This window comes from Oryx dammah, unplaced genomic scaffold (genome assembly GCF_014754425.2).
Source record: "Oryx dammah isolate SB20612 unplaced genomic scaffold, SCBI_Odam_1.1 HiC_scaffold_29, whole genome shotgun sequence".
In the NCBI taxonomy this organism is placed as follows: domain Eukaryota; kingdom Metazoa; phylum Chordata; class Mammalia; order Artiodactyla; family Bovidae; genus Oryx; species Oryx dammah.
Window position 1 is genome coordinate 87,201,053 of NW_024070213.1, and position 18,793 is coordinate 87,219,845.

An 18,793-nucleotide genomic window follows, 5' to 3' on the forward strand; every position below is an offset into this window, starting at 1 on the left:
ACTGCAGACCAACACCCCAAGCAGTACTCAGCCTTTCAGGCAACAGCATGAGCAGCAGAATGGGGTGTTTCTCCTTTCAAAATACCTATACTTAAAAAAAAAAAAAGCTTAGTGAGTCTTGGAGAACTCCCAGAGCTTATGGACCAGCGTAAGGTTCAGGGAGCTGTGCCTACTGGGCTCTTCTCAGCAGCTGCTGGATTTTTAGAAATCAGGACTAACAGCAATGCTAATTCACCTTAATAACAAGCTGGCCTCCCTGGGCCTCTTTCATCTGTGTAACTCCCAGAGAAGCGAACATGGCAATTATCAAGCAGGTGCCACACCCCAAAGACGATGTCTTATTAATCCATCAGCAACAGACTGGGAAACTGAGGCCCAGGGAGAAAGATTTCTCTCACAGGGAGCTAAGGATATAGGATGCCAAGGGCCACTGTGCAGTGAAGAACCAGAGGTGCCCGCCCTGTACCTGCCGTGTTTTGGGACGGTGCTGAAGACAAGGGTGCTTCTTTCAGAGGCGGCCAGACTTGAGTTTGGGGGGAAGGTGAGGAAGACCCTAAATATGTCCCAAGCCCCCTCCCCAGACTACAGCAGAGCCTGGTGGTAGCCTTGGCTGGGAGTCTGGGGTTTTGATCTTGAGTCAGAACACACTACTCTCCAAAGCATCACCTCTGCAATGTACACAGCCACTGTGGGGTAAATGAGGGCTCAGCTCTCCAAACAGCACCACATCACAGGCCCAGTCCATGAAGTGGGAGCAGGGGGCACCTGGCAGCCAACTGGCTAGATCAGATCAAAATCATCTCAAGTGTGGAGACTGCTTCTTTGGGATCCAAGCCCATCTCTGCAGCCCCCCCACACCTTTGGCACTGATCTTAAAAATGAGATCTTTCCTATAGCAAAGCCTGCTTCGTTGGTCACTGCTTCAGAAATCCACAAGGAGGCTCAGCTGGTCTGTATCTCGAGGAGAGTGGTCAGAGAATCATAGAAGACCAAAGGTATTTTCCCATTGTAGCCACGGAGGGAAACAGCAGACACTGGAATGTGCGTGGAAATGGAAAGGTGAGGCTCTGAGGACTTCCCTGGAGGTCCAGTAGTTTAGACTTTGCCTTCCAGTGTAGAGGGGTGTGGGTTCGAACCAGGGAGCTAGGATTCCACATGGGCCAAAAAACCAGAACATAAATAGAAAAAGCGATGTTGCAACAAATTCAATAAAGACTTTAAAAATGGTCCATATAAAAAAGAATCGTAACAACAACAACAAAAAGATGGAGGGCATTGCAGCTTACTATGTGCTTGGTACCGTGAGAGATGCTGGGAACAGACACAATCTCAGCTCTGGGGAACCTTAAGTGTCAAACCAGGTAGCAACCAATGAAAGACCTTGTCTTCCAACCCTCCAGGGAAGAGCCTGGGGAAAAATATTAAGGGTGCTACTCTAAAGAATTTGAAATTGTTTTTCTTCAGCATGTTAACAGAGCTGACCAGAGCCCATGGGGGACCCTGAGGTAAAACTCTGACCCACTAAGGGCTTAGGTCTCCACAATCTCAGGTTCAAGAACTGCCCTCTCTGCTTTAAATCTGGCCCGGCCCCTTCATGTACAAGAAATTTAAGGCAAATGGTACAATGTAAAACAACAGACCAGAGTCAGGAGCCCTGCTTCTGACACTCGCCACTGTATGAATCACTTCCCCCTCTAGATTTCATTGCACCTCCCTCTTTTTTTTTTTTCTTTTCAGTTTCCCCATTTTTAACACGAGGGCGTTGGACTAGACTGTCTCTAGGATTCCTTCCAGCCTGTGACTCTATGTTGTTTTGATGCTGTGGCAGATCCCAGATTGATTTACATAAATTTGCATGTTCAATCAGAAATCCTAAACTCCCAAGTATAGAAAATCCAATCAGTCCATTAGTGCAGCCAGACTGAGGGCTGAAGGAGCCTGCCAGGTTTGGGAGAGGACTGTCAAAGCAGACAGTGTAGTAGTGGTGAATCAGGGGAGGAGCCGGGGAGGCAGGGGCAGAAGCCACATTTGTCCTGAGAGATGTGCTTCTGGTGACCCAAGGCTGAGGGGGCCAGGAACCCCTCTCTGGCTGTGAGGCAAGAGTACTTTCTCCTCCGGCTTCTAACGGGGCCTCTGGCTGGCCAGCCTCAGAGCCACACCCCAAGAGGAAACAGCAGCCTCTGCCTAGCAACAGCCGCATCCTTCACTCTGACAGGGACTCCACCATTAGCTACTTTCTGGGAAACTGACCTTCCTGGGAGCTTCCATTCTGCATCCCAGGGGCTCCTAGCAGTGAGGAAGGCTTCCTTGGGGGGGGGGGGGTCTAACCTCAACACCCTCTGCTGTAGCTTCCCTCCCGTGGGCAGCAAGGCCCAGGGGAAGAGGGCTCCTGGGGAGCGAGCAGAGGGAAAAGCAGTACAGGAGAATGTGCTCCACGTGCCACTGGTCCCATGGCCTCTCTGCCCACCACACCTCCTTTGATATCCCCCTCAGCACCCGGAGACCAAAGGCTGAAAACAAACAAGGAGAACGTGAAGGCCTTTGGCTCTTGAGCTAGAGAGCAAGTCCCAACCTGGAGAGCCTGACTCCTGAGCAAGCTCTACCCCGAGGAGGGAAGGAGTCCAGGCAAGGTGGGGTTGGGGCAGCCTCGCTCTGCTGCTGCTGGGCTGGTGAGGCAGGGTCTGGGAGGGTGGCTGGGAGCTGGAGGTGGTGAGTACAGAGGTGTGGTGAGTGGGGCCAGGCTGGGCAACAGCAGCGGGGCTCTCCTTGCCCTCTTCCCATAAGAGAGTGGAAGAGTGTGCTGTAGTCCCTGGCCCGGATCCTAAAACAAGTCCTAACAGCTGAGATGCAAACTGTCTCCTGGGAATCTGCTTACCCTGCTGGCCCTTGGCTGCCTTCTCTTCTCAACCCCTCCCCAAAGGCCCAGCTCAAAGACTGGCCTGCCAGGGTGTCTCACCAGAGGCCTTGATGGGTGGGCCAAATCCTAGCCAGCAAGAGTTCATACTCCAAGGAACCAGGGGTGAGCAGGGCAGTGGCTATTCTTAGGCAGGATAAGGGAGTCTGCACCCCTCCAACCCAAGGTTCTAATCCTAAGCAATTTACCTCTCCAAACTTAGCTACCCTGGTGGAGGACCTTTCTCCCCTCCAATTTCACTATCAGTGAAACCACACAATGTCAAAACGTGGAAAGGAATGGTAGAGCTTTCTAGTCCAACTGCTGGATTTTACATACGGGAAAGGAACACCAGAGAGGCAAACTACTTTGGTTAAGGTCACACAGCAACCTACAAAGGGCAGGGACCAGAGCTTCTGACTCCCAGTTCACAGTGATAGCAGTTTGATCCTCACACACTTTGGTTTCCATTTGCCTGTTGTAGAAGGGCCTTCTTCCCTGCAGCCCAGGCCATCTCCCCCTTCAGGTTCTCACCATCCTCCAAAGGCCTGACCTGGAGAGAAGCTGGAGGGCTCATACCACCTCATGCACAGACCACAGACCGAAAACAAAGTTGAACTACATGGGAATACCTCCCCAAACAGGGATGCAAGTGTTTCTCTGAGGTAAGAAACCCACTAACCCCAGGTTGTTCTCAGAAGGACAGGGACCCAATATAGAAGTGAATTGTGTTATCTCCTTTCTTGAAAAACAAAGAGTCTCCCAGTTATCTGGCATGTCTTGCAAGAGAGGGTCTGCAACAGGGCAATTGGGTTAGGTTCATTTCCCCCAAAGTACTGTCCACCGTCCACCGCGTGCAATCGGGGAGACCTGGGTTTGATCCCTAGGTTGGGGAGATCCCCTGGAGAAGAGCATGGCAACCCACTCCAGTATTCTTGCCTGGGGAGTCCCCAAGGACAGAGGAGCCTGGCGGGCTGCAATCCATGGGGTCGCAAAGAATCGGACATCACTGACCTACGGAGCACACACACTGTCCACTGAGCCGTCAGACTCTGACCCTTCGCTATCCCTCCTCTAGGACCACACGTGTTCCAGGCATCTGTTTCCACCGCTATCCCTGGCGGACAATCGGGCTTAAGCAGGAGGACCCGTGGGGGGAGGGAGAGCAGTGGTAAGAAGGGAATAGAAGCCCTGCCTTTACAGCCAGGCAACGCGGCAGCCTAAGACCCCTGGCTTCTCAGGAAGGCCGGCGTTTAAGAAGTAGGAGCTGGACAGGCTAGTGGATAGCGCTGAGACACCTGGAAAACTAGGCCTGTGGGAGATAAGGGTCCTCCGTGCCCTTGGGGCAGCGCCAGGGCCGGAGAGACCGCGGGGCCTTGGGCCCAGGATCAGGAGACTGAGGCTGGGGTTCAGACAGTCGCTCTTCTAGTCGGTCTAGGCCAGGGGAGTGTCGGGCACAGATAAATTCTCTGCATTCTTCTGGCACCGCAGCCAGGACCCAGAGAGCCTTTCCTGCAGGCGCTGCACTGGCTCCACTCCCTGCCCAGCCCTTCTCCCTTCCTCAGCCTCTTTAGTGTTCAGCCTGCCCAGCTCCCTTTCTCCTTTCCGCAGCCCCTCAAAGCCACCGAAGAGTCGTTCCGGGAGACCCCGAGCTCTCCGCCTCTCCCCACCTCCCCCACGCCCCACCGCCCCAGGCCACTGGGACTGCAAGGAGTGAGAAGAGGAGCCCGAGGCTCCTCTCCGCGCCTGCGCTTTGGGGAGTCTCCCCCCAGGAACAACCTGGCACCTCTAAGCGGCACCCGGGCGGTGGGATGCTGGTGGGGTGGGGTGCGCAGCTGGGGCAAGGTCAGAGCTTTTAAAGGGGGAGGGAGACCAGCCCCCCGGAACATCCCCCTCTCTGCAAAGTTTCCCTTCCGGGGCCACGGAGTGTGCGCGAGGATGGCGCGGGGGGCGGGAGGGCGTGGGGTGGGGGTGGACAGAGTCGCGGCTGGCCCTCCCGGGGTGAGTGCGGCGAGCGCGAGGGGACGGCAGCGAGGTCCGGCAGGAAGCTGCGCCGCCCTCTCCGACCCAAGGCTGCCACGAGAGTCACCCTCCATACCTCCCACCCTCGGCCCGGGGCTTACAGACCCTTCACTCTCCGCCCTTTAAATTGGAAGTGGGCCCAGAACTCACCAAAATTAGGTGCTGAGCTGGGCCAGGGCAGGCCGGATCCGCCGGGTCCATGGCCGCGGCTCTGGGGCGGGGGGCAGAGAAAAGGGGGGGTGCTGGGGCCGCCTCTTGATGTCAAGGCTTTAAAGGGGCCAGTGAACCCCGCCCCTCGCTCAGACCCCGCCTCCCCCTCCCGCGTAGCCAATCCACGTTCACTCTGGATGCGCGCCCCTCCCAGCCCCCCTCCCATCCCCCTCCAGATGTTCCCAGGACAAGAGCTAAGTCCGCCCGGCTAGAGCGCGCTGCTTCCGCCCTGGAGGAAAGGACCTCCCTTACAGGCCATTCCCGCCCCCACCCCACCACCCCCCGGATAGAGAAACAGTCTTCTCAGACCTGGCAGGGTCGGGACTGGTAAACCTCCCCAGTGCCGGGATAGGAGAAGCCAGGCTGGGCCGAGCGGTGGTGGAATGGGAGGCATCTATAGCAGAGAAAACTAAGTAGGTCCACGCGGGTTAGCGGGCATGCGCGTCTGCTTCTGTAGGGCTGGGCGTGCACGTGTATATCTGGTTGTGAGCGTCGGTGTTTGTAATTCGCTTTCCTGCATACGTGTTGGGTGTAAATCTAAGGGAAGAGGCTTGAGTGCCTGCTTGGCCTTAAATGCTCCCGCCACCCTTTTATTCCTTCCGGATCGGGTCCTTTTAGCACTATGGAAATCTGAGCTCTGGAAACTGGCTCTGCCCCGCTCAGAGCAGTGCTGGTCTTTTCCTCACTAGTTAAAGAGGGAAGGCTGAGCAGAAAAGAATATAACCTTGTTCTCAGCCACTTGCTGTCTCAGTGGGGACCAGATCCTTCCTTGTTGAACTGTTTGCTTGAAAGAGGAAAGGCCAACAGCCCACCTAGGCCCCTGAAGGGCCTCAGAGCTCCCTTCTATATGATTCTCATTGGTCCTTGGTTAAACAGCTATTTGCCCTTGTCTGGATACCATGTAAGCTGGCCCATTGATGCTGGTTCTGAAGTGGATTCAGCAGAGAAATACAAAGGGATCCCTAGCCACAATCTCTGCACATTTTATTAAAATTGGGATATATTCCCGCTCCAGTGTTCTTGCCTGGAGAATCCCAGGGACGGGGAGCCTGGTGGGCTGCCGTCTATGGGGTCGCACAGAGTCGGACACGACTGAAGTGGCTTAGCAGCAGCATACACCATATTATCCAATAAATGAACATAAGAGTTGAGGGAACATAGGGTGCTCAAATTGACTAGAATTAACCAAGAATTCCACTCTGAAGGAGGCTCCTTAATTTAAAATGGAATTTGAAGGGCAGAGAGAACTTGAGTAGGATCCAGGCCAGGTAAGGACACAAGGAGATTCAGGCAGGAAAAAGCAAATTATCTGCATGGGGCAGTGAGCAGATATCAGTGGTAGGGTGGGAAGTGGGAGAAGTTAATGGAGGAAGTTTTGTATGGAGGAGATAATAAAGATATGGATTTGACAGGACAAGTAATAAGTCATTTTGGATTCTTGAGTGTAGAGGTAGCTTGATGAAAAGAGTGCCTGAGGATAGTGATTATTGGAGCCTAGACAATAAGATGGTGGTTACTCCCATCAGATCTCACCTTTGCTTTAAAACAATTTTAAAAATAGATTTATCCTTCAGTTCAGTTCAGTTCAGTTGCTCAGTCGTGTCTGACTCTGTGACCCCATGAATCGCAGCACACCAGGCCTCCCTGTCCATCACCAACTCCCGGAGTTCACTCAGACTCACGTGCATCGAGTCAGTGATGCCATCCAGCCATCTCATCCTCTGTTGTCCCTTTTCCTCCTGCCCCCAATCCCTCCCAGCATCAGGGTCTTTTCCAATGAGTCAACTCTTCGCATGAGGTGGCCAAAGTATTGGAGTTTCAGCCTCAGCATCAGTTCTTCCAGTGAACACCCAGGACTGGTCTCCTTTAGGATGGACCGGTTGGATCTCCTTGCAGTCCAAGGGACTCTCAAGAGTCTTCTCCAGCACCACAGTTCAAAAGCATCAATTCTTCGGCGCTCAGCTTTCTTCACCATCCAACTCTCATATCCATACATGACCACAGGAAAAACCATAGCCTTGACTAGACAGACCTTTGTTGACAAAATGATGTCTCTGCTTTTTAATATGCTGTCTAGGTTGGTCATAACTTTCCTTCCAAGGAGTAAGCATCTTTTAATTTCATGGCTGTAATCACCAACTGCTGCAGTGATTTTGAAGCCCCCCAAAATAAAGTCTGACACTGTTTCCACTGTTTCCCCATCTATTTGCCATGAAGTGATGGGACTAGATGCCATAATTTTCGTTTTCTGAATGTTGAGCTTTAAGCCAACTTTTTCACTTTCCTCTTTCACTTTCATCCTTAACATACAATAATATTCACAGATCTCAGGTGTTTTGTTTGGTGAATTTCAACAATAATATAGTCACCTATGTAACCCACCTGAACCATCACCCCCAAAGAATTTGTTCATCAACCTGCACAGTCAATTACCCTGTACCTACCAACACCCACCCCCTGCAACTTCCTGAATTTTATCACCATCGTTGTCTGTTCTTGAATATCACATAAGTGGAATCATATAGTATGTACTCTTTTGCGTCTGTGTTCTTTAGCTTAATTATGTGTTTGCCATTCAGCCATGTGTAATCTTTTATATTGCTGAGTAATAGTCCATTGCATGACTGTATCATAATTTGTTTATCCATTCTCCAGTTGATGGATATTTGAGTGTTTCCATTTGGGGGCTATTGTGAATAAAGGTGCTCTAAATATTCTTGTACATATCTTTTTGTCAATGTATTTTCATTTTGAGAGAACTTACCTTATTTCTTATGATAGATAGTGGCATCTTTGGAATCCTTCAGCATTCTTATTCATTCAGTCATTTAACATTTATTGAGTATGAATTAATGTTCTAGTCCTGGGTTTTCAACAAATATGAGACATGATGTTTTCCTGAAAAGGTTTAAAAGTCCAGTAAAAGTCCACAAATCTGTTGCATTCCAAAGTCACGTGAAAAAACCTTAAGAGTCTGCCAGGCATTTCTAACTATTTTTGGATGTTTCCAAACAGCTAAATTTTGGAAGCAAACAAGCCATCTAGATGATTTTTTACTTTACATTCAGATGTTTACCCTTGTTTAATAAACACAGCCAGAATATCTGCACTTGTCAGAACAAGTACCTATTCTCCTTAACTTAAGGGCTTTTGCACACTTTAGACATACAGATTTTGGCAGATTCTCTATGGTTCACAGACCTTTAACTTCACTGACAGGAGGTGAAAGAAGTATAGCTACAATTGCTCCGTGCTTTCTGTCTTTGATGAGGCTTAATACACATTAATTTCTTAATGGTATTATTCACTTATTAAAAATTATACTGAAGTCCCAACATTGGTTTTCTGATCATAAATTGTTCTTTCTTTGTTTCTGGGTGCAATGGGTCTTTGTTCCTGTGCATGGGCTGTCTCTAGTTATGGCGAATGCGGGCTACTCTTCCTTCTGATGTGCGGGCTTCTCACTGAGTTGGCTTCTCTTGTTGCGGAGCACAGGCTCCCAGGTGTAGGGGCTTCAGTACTTGGAGCTCGCTGGTTCTAGAGGGCAGGCTCCATAATTGTGGCACATGAGCTCAGCTGCTCCAAAGCATGTGGAATCTTTACAGACCAGAGATCAAATCTGAGTTTCCTGCATTGGCAGGTGGATTCTTATCCACTGTAGTGCCAGGGAAGTCCCATTAGTTGTTCTTTACTTGAGTTATCCATGTTACAAAACAAGCTAGGCCTCTTAGGTTTCTGGTTGCGGCAAGCTGTTGGTAATACATGAGTTTGGTGGCATGGTCTAACTGCATATAGTGCTGAGGAATGACTGGTAGGTGGCATCTCAGAGAACCATGCCCTCACTGTTCACATCAGTACATTGAATGGGGTTCTCTACTTCAGTACTGTGTGGTCATTCATTTGGTGTTAGGGCATCTTCATTCCTCAGTTAGGCATTGTAACCATTTGGTTACTGTGTTATTAGGTTGATGGAAAAGTAATTGCTGTTTTGGACCATGAATTTTAAATCATTATAACTAGGCTCAAACACATCTTTATTAATCAAAATAGAAACCATTACAATCAACACATTTTTACCAGTGATAAATAAGTTTGTTTATTCCTATAGCGTAAAAATCCATGCTTTGGGTTAGATGAACTCTTGAAAAGCATTTTCTGCCTCCTGCTGGTTGTGGAAGCATTTTCCCAGCAGAAAGTTGTCAAGATGCTTGAAGAAGTGGTAGTCGGTTGTTGAGAAGTCAGGTGAATATGGTGGAGGAGGCAAAACGTTGTAGCCCAATTCATTCAACTTTTGAAGTGAATGTTAATTGTGCAATGTGCAGTTGAGTGTTGTTGGGAGAAGAATTGGGCCCCTTCTGTCAACCAATGCCAGCTGCAGGCGTTGCAGCTTTTTGAGCATCTCATCGATTTGCTGAGCATACTTCTCAGATACAATGGTTTCACTGGAATTCAGAAAGTTGTAGTGGATTAGATCAGGAGCAGACCACCAGAAAATAACCATGACCTTTTTTGGGTGCAAGTTTTCCTTTGGGAAGTGGCTTGAAGCTTCTTGGTGCAGCCACTGAGCTGGTTGTTGCCAGTTGTCATATAAAATCCAATTTCATCTCACATCATAATCCGATGGAGAAATGGTTCATTGTCATTGCATAGGATAAGAGAAGATGACACTTCAGAATGATGATTTTTTTTTAATTTGTGGTCAGCTCATGAGGCACCCACTTATCGAGATTTTTCACCTTTCCAATTTGCTTCAAATGCTGAATGACCATAGAACGGTCTACCTTGAGTTCTTAGGCAACTTCTTGTGTAGTTGTAAGAGGATCAGCTTTGATGATCCTCTCAATTGGTCGTTGTCAACTTTCAGTGGCTGGCCACTGCGATCTTCATCTTCAAGGCTCTCATCTCCTTTGCAAAACTTCTTGGACCTCCACTGCACTGTACATTTGTTAGCAGTTCCTGAGCCAAATGTGTTGTTGATGTTGCGAGTTGTCTCCATTACTTTATGACCCATTTTGAATTTGAATAAGAAGATCACTCCAATTGCTTTTTGTCTAACATCATTTCCCTAGTCTAAAATAAATATAAAATACACAGCAAGTAATGTTATTAGCAAAAAAACATAGAGCAAGAAATGTGCATTAAAATGATGCACATTTATTTAAGAATGTATTCCAATATCAAACAGCTAAGTTCAACAATGCAAAATACACTTGTTGGTGAACTGACCCATTTAGAATTCCTGACATAAGGAGACAGTTGGGTTGGTAACCTGACTCTGATTTTGTTATGTCTTTCCTGCTCAGTAAGAGGAAGAATGGAGCTGGGAAAAGGCTATTATTTGGTTCATTTGCTGAATAGGAATAGATCTGTGCTCAGTCAGTTCAGTCGCTCAGTCGTGTCCGACTCTTTGCGACCCCATGAATTGCAGCACGCCAGGCCTCCCTGTCCATCACCAACTCCCGGAGTTCACTCAGACTCACATCCATCGAGTCAGTGATGCCATCCAACCATCTCATCCTCTATCGTCCCCTTCTCCTCCTGCCCCCAATCCCTCCCAGCATCAGAGCTAGTGCTGCTTAATTTTACATAGAACAACATGTTCTTTGGGTTTTGACAGCATTGCCAGTATGTGCTTTGAAAGCGTCTACTTGGCACAGATATGATGGATTTGCTCAGGTACTTGAACCTCATTTTCATCATTCAAAAATTCATATTGAATCTTTACCATATCACAGGCACTGTGCATGTAGTATTAGCTACCTAATAAGGAATTCACGTGAGATATGATAAGTGATGAGATTGAAAATTTAATTAATTAGCGGGGACAATCATGCTTTATCCTAAAAACAATGCAGAACCTTTGAATGGTATTAACCAGGATGGGAGGAGGGTCATAATTAAAACCATATTTTAAAAAGTCTAGGTTCGATGCAGGATACAGGATGCTCGGGGCTGGTGCACTGGGATGACCCAGAGAGATGGTATGGGGAGGGAGGTGGGAGGGGGGTTCAGGATTGGGAACACGTGTAAAAAGAGTAAAAAAGAAAAAAAAAGAAAAAGATCACTGTGGTTGCAGTGTGAACAGATTAGAAAGAGCAAGACTGAAGTAAGGGAGATCAGATAGAAAGTTTTTGTAGTATTTGGGAAAAATTAGAAACTATGGGTTCTAGACTAGGAAAATGATAGGGGTGATGGAGAGGTGACTTAAAGAAATAAATAGTATTAAAGTCAGCATATCTTAGGATTGGAAGAGGAGAGAAGCAGAGCACTAAGCCAAGACCGCTGGACCACTCACTGAAACATCAAAAACAACTGTAGAAGAGCAGCTTTGGGAGAGGATATGTTCACTTCCAAACATGTTCACATTGAAATGCCTGGGAGATGTCCAAGTGGAAATGTCTAGCCAAGAGGTCAGAGCTTCCCTACCACTGTGCCTCAGGAAAAGGTTCCTGGTATGCTGCATATTGATCTTCTCAACTCTCAAAGCAGCACAAGCTCCCTCCGACAGAGCACAGTCTCGGTAAGGTGGACTGCCACAAAAACACAATCATTTTCTGCATGTGCCGTTATGCAGGAAATGCTGGGAAGTACTGATGCATGGCGATGTTAAATACTTCTGAAGCTCAGGAGAGATGTCTGGACTACAGATAAGACATGGTGAGTCGTCAGAACATAGGTAATAACTAAAGCCATAGAGTGGAGGAGATCATGCAAAGAAAGACAGGAAACTGGGACAGAATCATTAGGAAGAGTAGAGAGGGGTCTGCAGAAACGGAGGAAGACAGCTGGCTAAGTGCTGTCACCAGAGCCCAAAGGTTTTCCCAAAAAATGACTAAATAGTTCCTGAGATTGATGGCAGGCCAGATCAGGATTTAGACATACCCACTGACTTTAGCCACATGTGGTTGGGGACTTTGACAGACTCAAATTTTGAAGGGTTGAGAAAGATGTACGAAGTAAGGGATGGAGAAAAGAGGTATTTAAAACTCTCTCAAGAATTTTGGCTATGCTGTGCCCTCAGTTAGATAGATAGGTGGGTGGGGCAGTGGGGGATGAGAGAAAATTATTTTTAGAAAGACTCTGCTTAATTTTCAGAAATATTTAAAATTAATTATTTTAAAAAAGCACTAAGTACATACAGTTTAAAAAAAAAATCAAACAATACAGAAGCAATTATTTGCTGCATTCCCTACCTCCCAAAATGAGACATTTGAACTTTTGGTTGATTCTTTGATATGATTAAATACGCTTATACTTATAAAAATGAATTCTTTCATTTTTCACTTTTAAATGTTGTATTACCTTCTGTGTGTATAGTCTTTTTAAAAGGTAAAAAAATGGGATCTTACCATTCAAATTTTTCCGTACCTTTCTTCTTGTACTTAAAATATCTTGGAGACCTTTCAATATTAGCATATATGGATCTACCTTCTTCTTTTTAAAAAATATTTATTTGGCTGGACCAGGGTTTAATTGCAGCACATGGAATCCGTTTCAGTTGTGAACATTTAGTTGTGGCATGTGGGATCTAGTTCCCTGACCAGGGATTAAATCTGGCCTGCCTGTATTGGGAGCACAGTCTTACCCACTGGACCACCAGGGGAGTCCCTAGCTTGTTCTTTAAACAAGTGCATAGGAATCCATTTGTGGCTGGGCCATACTGTTTCCTGCTGATGGACATTTACGTTGTTTCCAGCTTTTCACTTTTATCAACCGACTGTAATGGATGATATTGTATACAAATCCTGACATACTTTCGTGAGTATATTCACAGGATAAATTCCTAGCAGTGGAATTTCTAGGTATGTTCAGTAAACATCTTGGATAAATACTGACAAATTGCCTTTCAGATTGGTTATGCTAATTTATATTCCCACTAATAAGGTATGAAAATACTTACTTTTCCAAATCCTCACCATCACTGTTTAAAAATTTTGTGAATATTGCTGTAAGTGATGAAAATATTCTTTCAGTTTTTATTTGCAGTAGTTAATAAGGAGTGAGATTAAACAAATTTTCAGGTGTTTATCTACTGTTATCATCTTCTGTGCATGTCTTTTTCTAATAGATGTATAAGAGTTGGTTGTATTATAATGAAATTTGCCCTTTGTCACATGTATTGCGAAGTTTTCCTAGTTGGGAGTTTGTCTTGTGACTTTATTGGATTTTTTTTTCCCCCTTTGCCTTAGGTAGTCAAATTTATCAATCTTTTTCTCTATGGCTTTTGGAGTCTTGTGTTTAGAAAGTACTCCAATTTTTAAGAATTACCTTTTTTCTCTAGTATGCTTATGGTTTTCTTTTTACTTTAAATATTTCATCTAGAATCTACTTAAATGGCAAAGAGCATTGTTATTTGTCACTACTGCTCAGAATGACATCTCCATTCCAGACCAGCCAGTCTGTTCTCAGTGAATAAAACATCCATTTCTGTGTACCCTTTCAGAGAGATTAATTTACTTGGCTTATAGGGCATGCTTCTTGTCCTCTTGTTACCATTGCAAAAGCTATACGGTTCTGTCCCTTAGTAGCCCTGGGGGATTGGTTCCGAGACTCCAACTGATACCAAAATCCATGGATGCTCAAGTCCCTCATGTAAAATGTTGTAGTGTTTGCATATAACCTATGTATATCCTCCATTATACTTTAAATCATCCCTAGATTACATGTCATACCTAATATAGTATAAATGCTAAAAAACAGTTGTAAATATAATGTAAATTCAAGTTTTGCTTTTTGGAAATTTCTGTAATTTTTCTCCCAGATACATTTAATCCGTGTTTGGTTAACTCTGTGGATGCAGAACTTAGTTATGATGATTTTTCCTTTTCTGAAACTCACCTGATCACATGCTACTGTGTATGAGCCTCTCTTTTATCCCCCTCAACTTTATAACATAGTTGCTAAAAGAAATCTAATCTTTAGGAGCCTGGGTTTGTTTAACTCAGGAGTCTACAAGCCCTGGGTCACAGACCAGGTACCTGTCAGAGGTCTGTTAGGAACTGGACTGCAGAGCAGGAGGTGAGCAGCAGGTGAGCAAGTGAAGCTTCATCTGTATTCCCAGCTGCTCCTCATCACTCACATTACCGTCTGAGCGCCACCTCCTGTCAGATCGGTGGCAATATTAGATTCTCATAGGAGCCTGAACCCTAAGCCTAGAGTCAAGGTGGAATATCCTGAGATTGCCACAAAATAGAAATAAAGTGCACAATGAATGTAATGCACTTGAATCATCCTGAAGCCATCACCCCACCCCCACCCTCATCCATGGAAAAATTGTCTTCCACAGAATCAATCCCTGGTACCAAAAAAGTTGGGGACTGCTGGTTTAACTGATTTCCACCCCGCCGCCCACCCTGCCATAGCAGCTAAAAGCATGCTGGGTATATGGAAGGAACTTGATAAATTACTTTTTGATTTGCCATAAATGTGTAGTATTAGCCACATGTGGCTAATAAGCATCTGAAATGTGGCCAGTCCAGACTGAGATGAGCTATGAGTATAAAATACACACTAGAGTTTGAAGGCAGTATTGAAAATAACATATCTCATTCATAATTTTTATTTACATTGACTGCATGTTGAAATGCTAATTTTTGAATATACTGGATTACAGACACATATTTTTAAAGTCTGTCCAGGACCACTCTTCATTCTTATTCCTCAATTAGTCTCTTGTCATGTTTGGTGTTGGTTCCTAAATTAGGCTATTTTGAGGATAAATAAAAATGATCTTTTCTTGAAGCCAAAGATATTCTTACCATCTCCAAAGGCTCTCCTAGGCCATTACACAATCATTACCCTCTTGGTACTGGGACCTCATTATTATGAGCACTATTTACACATCTCTTTTGAAACTAACTGCTACAGATTTCAAATACATCAGTTCCTCCCCAGAGGTCAGGTAACTGCTGACCTATAGCCTATAGAAATGTTAGGAGGTCAGGTTCAGATGCTGAAGCATCTCCCGAAGCTTTCAGTGACTGGAAATTCCTCAGTTACCCATGTTGATGGAACCCCAGCCTGCTCCTTTGGTCACTGGGCCATTTCCTGCCATCAGGAGTTATTTGGGACAGATGCCGCTTGGCTTGTAGCCTAGTCTCACTAGTCAGAATCCCTGTATTAGTTTCCTGAAGTGAAGTGAAGTTGCTTAGTCGTGTCTGACTGTTTGTGACCCATGGACTGTAGCCCACCAAGCTCCTCCGTCCATGGGATTCTCCAGGCAAGAATACTGGAGTGGGTTGCCATTTCCGTCTCCAGGGGATCTTCCCCACCCAGGGATTGAACCCAGGTCTCCCGCACTGCAGGCAGACGCTTTAACAAATCATTGCAAACTCAGTGGTTTAAAACAACACAAGTTTATTCTCTTACAGTTCTGGAGATCAGAAGTCTAAAATCAAGGTATTGGCAGGGCAGCATTCCTTCTGGAGGCTTCTGGGGGGAATCCACTTCCTTGCCTTTTCTAACTTCTTTTCTTGGCTCCCAGCCCTTCCTTATATCACTTGGACTTCTTGCTTCTGTCATTCCACCTACTGTGGTCAAATCTCCCTTTGCTTCCCTCTTATGAGGACACTTGTGATTACATTTAGGGCCAACTCTGATAATCAGGATTAATCTCTTGATCTCAAAATCCTTAATCAAGATTCTTACTCAGCACATCTGTACACATCTACAAAGTTCCTTTTGCTATGGAAGGTAGCATCCACAGGTCCCAGGGATTAGGATGTGGACATTTCAGAGGACCAACATGCAGCCTGCCACAGCCCCATATATATTTCTTCACCTTGCCTTGGTGAAGGGAGAGAGCATCAGCAGGGTCACAAGGTTGCAAAGTGTTCTTGAATTAAGATCGGCAGAGAAGTAGGTAAACTCACATCTGTAATCACTGCTATCACTGTGTGACCATCATAACAATCACTCCCTCCCAGCATTGCTTCCTATAAAATGTTCTGTAAGCTGAAGCTACACTCCTATCATTCCTCATCTTAAAAAAAAATTATTCACAATAGTAAGATGCATGTTTTCTAGAGATGAGATGTTTTTCTCATAAGCCTTTGATCTAATAGGCATGGTTGTGATCCGTAGCATGCTTAGAAGATAACAGCACTTTGGTTTAACCATAACCATATTCTGCCAATTACTTTCATATTGTTTAGCTCATCTGAGCATAGGAAAGATGTCTTGTTATTTCAGTTGTACAGATGAGTAAACTGAGGCTCAGAGAGGTTAAATGAATTGCATAGGGTGGCCATACCATGAGTTACTGGCAGAGCCTCATTCCAAACCTGACGTTCTTTCCACTGCGCTATTCCTAGGCCACCCTCGATGCCAGATTGCTGAGAAGGATCTTACCTTGGGGTTTTAATACATCCTGGAGTAAGCCTTGGAATCCCTACTTCCTGAGCATGAAATCCACTTTTTGGAGGTCCTATCCAGACGTCAAAGCTAGAGGGAAGATTGGGAGTTTCAGAAATTCAGGGAAAGGTTATGGATGCTGGCAAGTCAAGAGTACAGTGAGGGTAGTTAGCACTTACAGAGACCTATCAGGGTGTCTATGTTTGCAAAATGCACTTATTTAACTGGAAGGTGGCAGCAGCAGGGCTGCTACTAGGTATTAAACCTAGAATTAGGCCTGATTGATTTCTGTAAGGGAAATTCTAAGAACATCAGGCATAGCTAAGAGTGGCCTGGCTGGGTCTCTTATTCCCAGGTCTGAACACATAATTTGAAGCAGCATAGTAATTCCAAAGCATATGCTTTTTTACACTGTTTTTTTGGAATCTCTTTTCAGTCTTGATTTCTCTGACATTTCAAGGCATAGTAGCCAAGGCCCAGTCTCTGCAACTACACTGTTGCTGCTGCTGCTAAGTCGCTTCAGTCATGTCCGACTCTCTGCGACCCCATAGACAGCAGCCCACCAGGCTCCCCTGTCCCTGGGATTCTCCAGGCAAGAACACTGGAGTGGGTTGCCATTGCCTTTTCCACTGCAACTACACTGCCTAGGTTCAAAGTCCAGCTCTGCCGCTTACGAGGTGTGTGACCTTAGGAGTCACCTGTGTGACTTCAGTCAACCTGTGTGTGCTTCAGTTCCCACATCTGCAAAATGAGGATAATAATAGTATCTATCCCATACGGTTCAGGATTTTAAAAATTATGTTGTCTGGCATATGGTGCTTATTATCTTTTCCTGTTTTTGTTTTTTTTTTTTCCTGTTTCTAACCAGACCTCTTTTGGTTGTTGCTTATTTTCCTCACTCAAAAACTATTAGCACCCCTCAAACCTAGGATCTTATCCCCTATTACATCCACCTATTTTGGGAATTTACTACTCAAAATTAAAAGACGCTTACTCCTTGGAAGAAAAGTTATGACCAACCTAGATAGCATATTCAAAAGCGGAGACATTACTTTGCCAACAAAGGTCCGTCTAGTCAAGGCTATGGTTTTTTCAGTGGTCATGTATGGATGTGAGAGTTGGACTGTGAAGAAAGCTGAGCGCTGAAGAATTGATGCTTTTGAACTGTGGTGTTGGAGAAGACTCTTGAGAGTCCCTTGGACGGCAAGAGATCCAATCAGTCCATTCTAAAGGAGATCGGTCCTGGGTGTTCTTTGGAAGGAATGATGCTAAAGCTGAAACTCCAGTACTTTGGCCACCTCATGTGAAAAGTTGACTCATTGGAAAAGACTCTGATGCTGGGAGGGATTGGGGGCAGGAGGAGAAGGGGACGACAGAGGATGAGATGGCTGGATGGCTTCACTGACTCAATGGTCGTGAGTTTGAGTGAACTCCGGGAGTTGGTGATGGACATGGAGGCCTGGTGTGCTGCGATTCATGGGGTCGCAAAGAGTCAGTCACGACTGAGTGACTGAACTGAACTGAAATCTCAATCATTCTATGTGATTCTATGCTCCTCTCTTCCAAACTATCAATAAAGGCCTTGGAATGAACATCTTATCTCAAATATATATTTGGGAAACATTACTCAAAAATCCATGCCAAAGGCTAAGCATATTTTCCTCTCAACTTTCTAGTTTCCCCATTTTTACAGTATCCTGGATAGTCTTTTGCTCATTCATAGGTCTCCCTTTTCTTCTCAGTACTTGAATTCTGGTGTATTTCTCTTTTCTCCACTCATATCTTCATTCAACAAGTAATTCCTGGCTGCCTGCCATGTGTCAGACATTGAGTTAGGCCTAGATATACAAAAATAAGTTGAGCTTGGGGAGCTCAGTCTCCTGGTGGTGAGGAAGAGGCATCAAAACAATTATAGTATGATGAGGTAAACACTGTAATAGAGGCTTCCATGCAAAGTCCTCATTAGAATATAGTAACAAATGTAAGTACTATAGTAGTTGGGGAAGATTTGAGAAAATGTAACATCTGAGCCATCTTTTAGGACAAACTGTTGAACCACATTGCAAAGTGGAAGAGGGGGGAGAGCAAAGGCAAGCAGAGTTTGTGCTATGAAGTTCAGTTCAGTGTGGCTGATGCATGGAGGAAAGGCATGAAGACTAGCACTGTCCCATACAACTTTCTGCAACAATGGGAATATTCTATATCTGTGCTGTCCAATAATCTAGTTACGAGTCACATATGGCCACTGAACACCTGAAATGTGACTAGCAGAACTCAGGAGCTGAATTTTAAATTTTATTTCATTTTATTTAATTT

At 45.5% G+C, this 18,793-nt stretch overlaps 1 protein-coding gene across 1 annotated transcript in view; it reads right to left on the reverse strand.

Annotated features, from left to right (window-relative positions):
- The window catches only part of NCKAP5L (NCK associated protein 5 like), a 30,933-nt gene extending 25,780 nt beyond the window's left edge, over nucleotides 1-5,153 (reverse strand). Inside the window, exon 1 of the mRNA XM_040234024.1 lies at nucleotides 5,066-5,153. The gene's annotated coding sequence lies outside the window, so the exon portion shown is untranslated. The remainder of the gene's footprint in view (nucleotides 1-5,065) is intronic.
- Nucleotides 5,154-18,793: the final 13,640 nt, after the last annotated feature.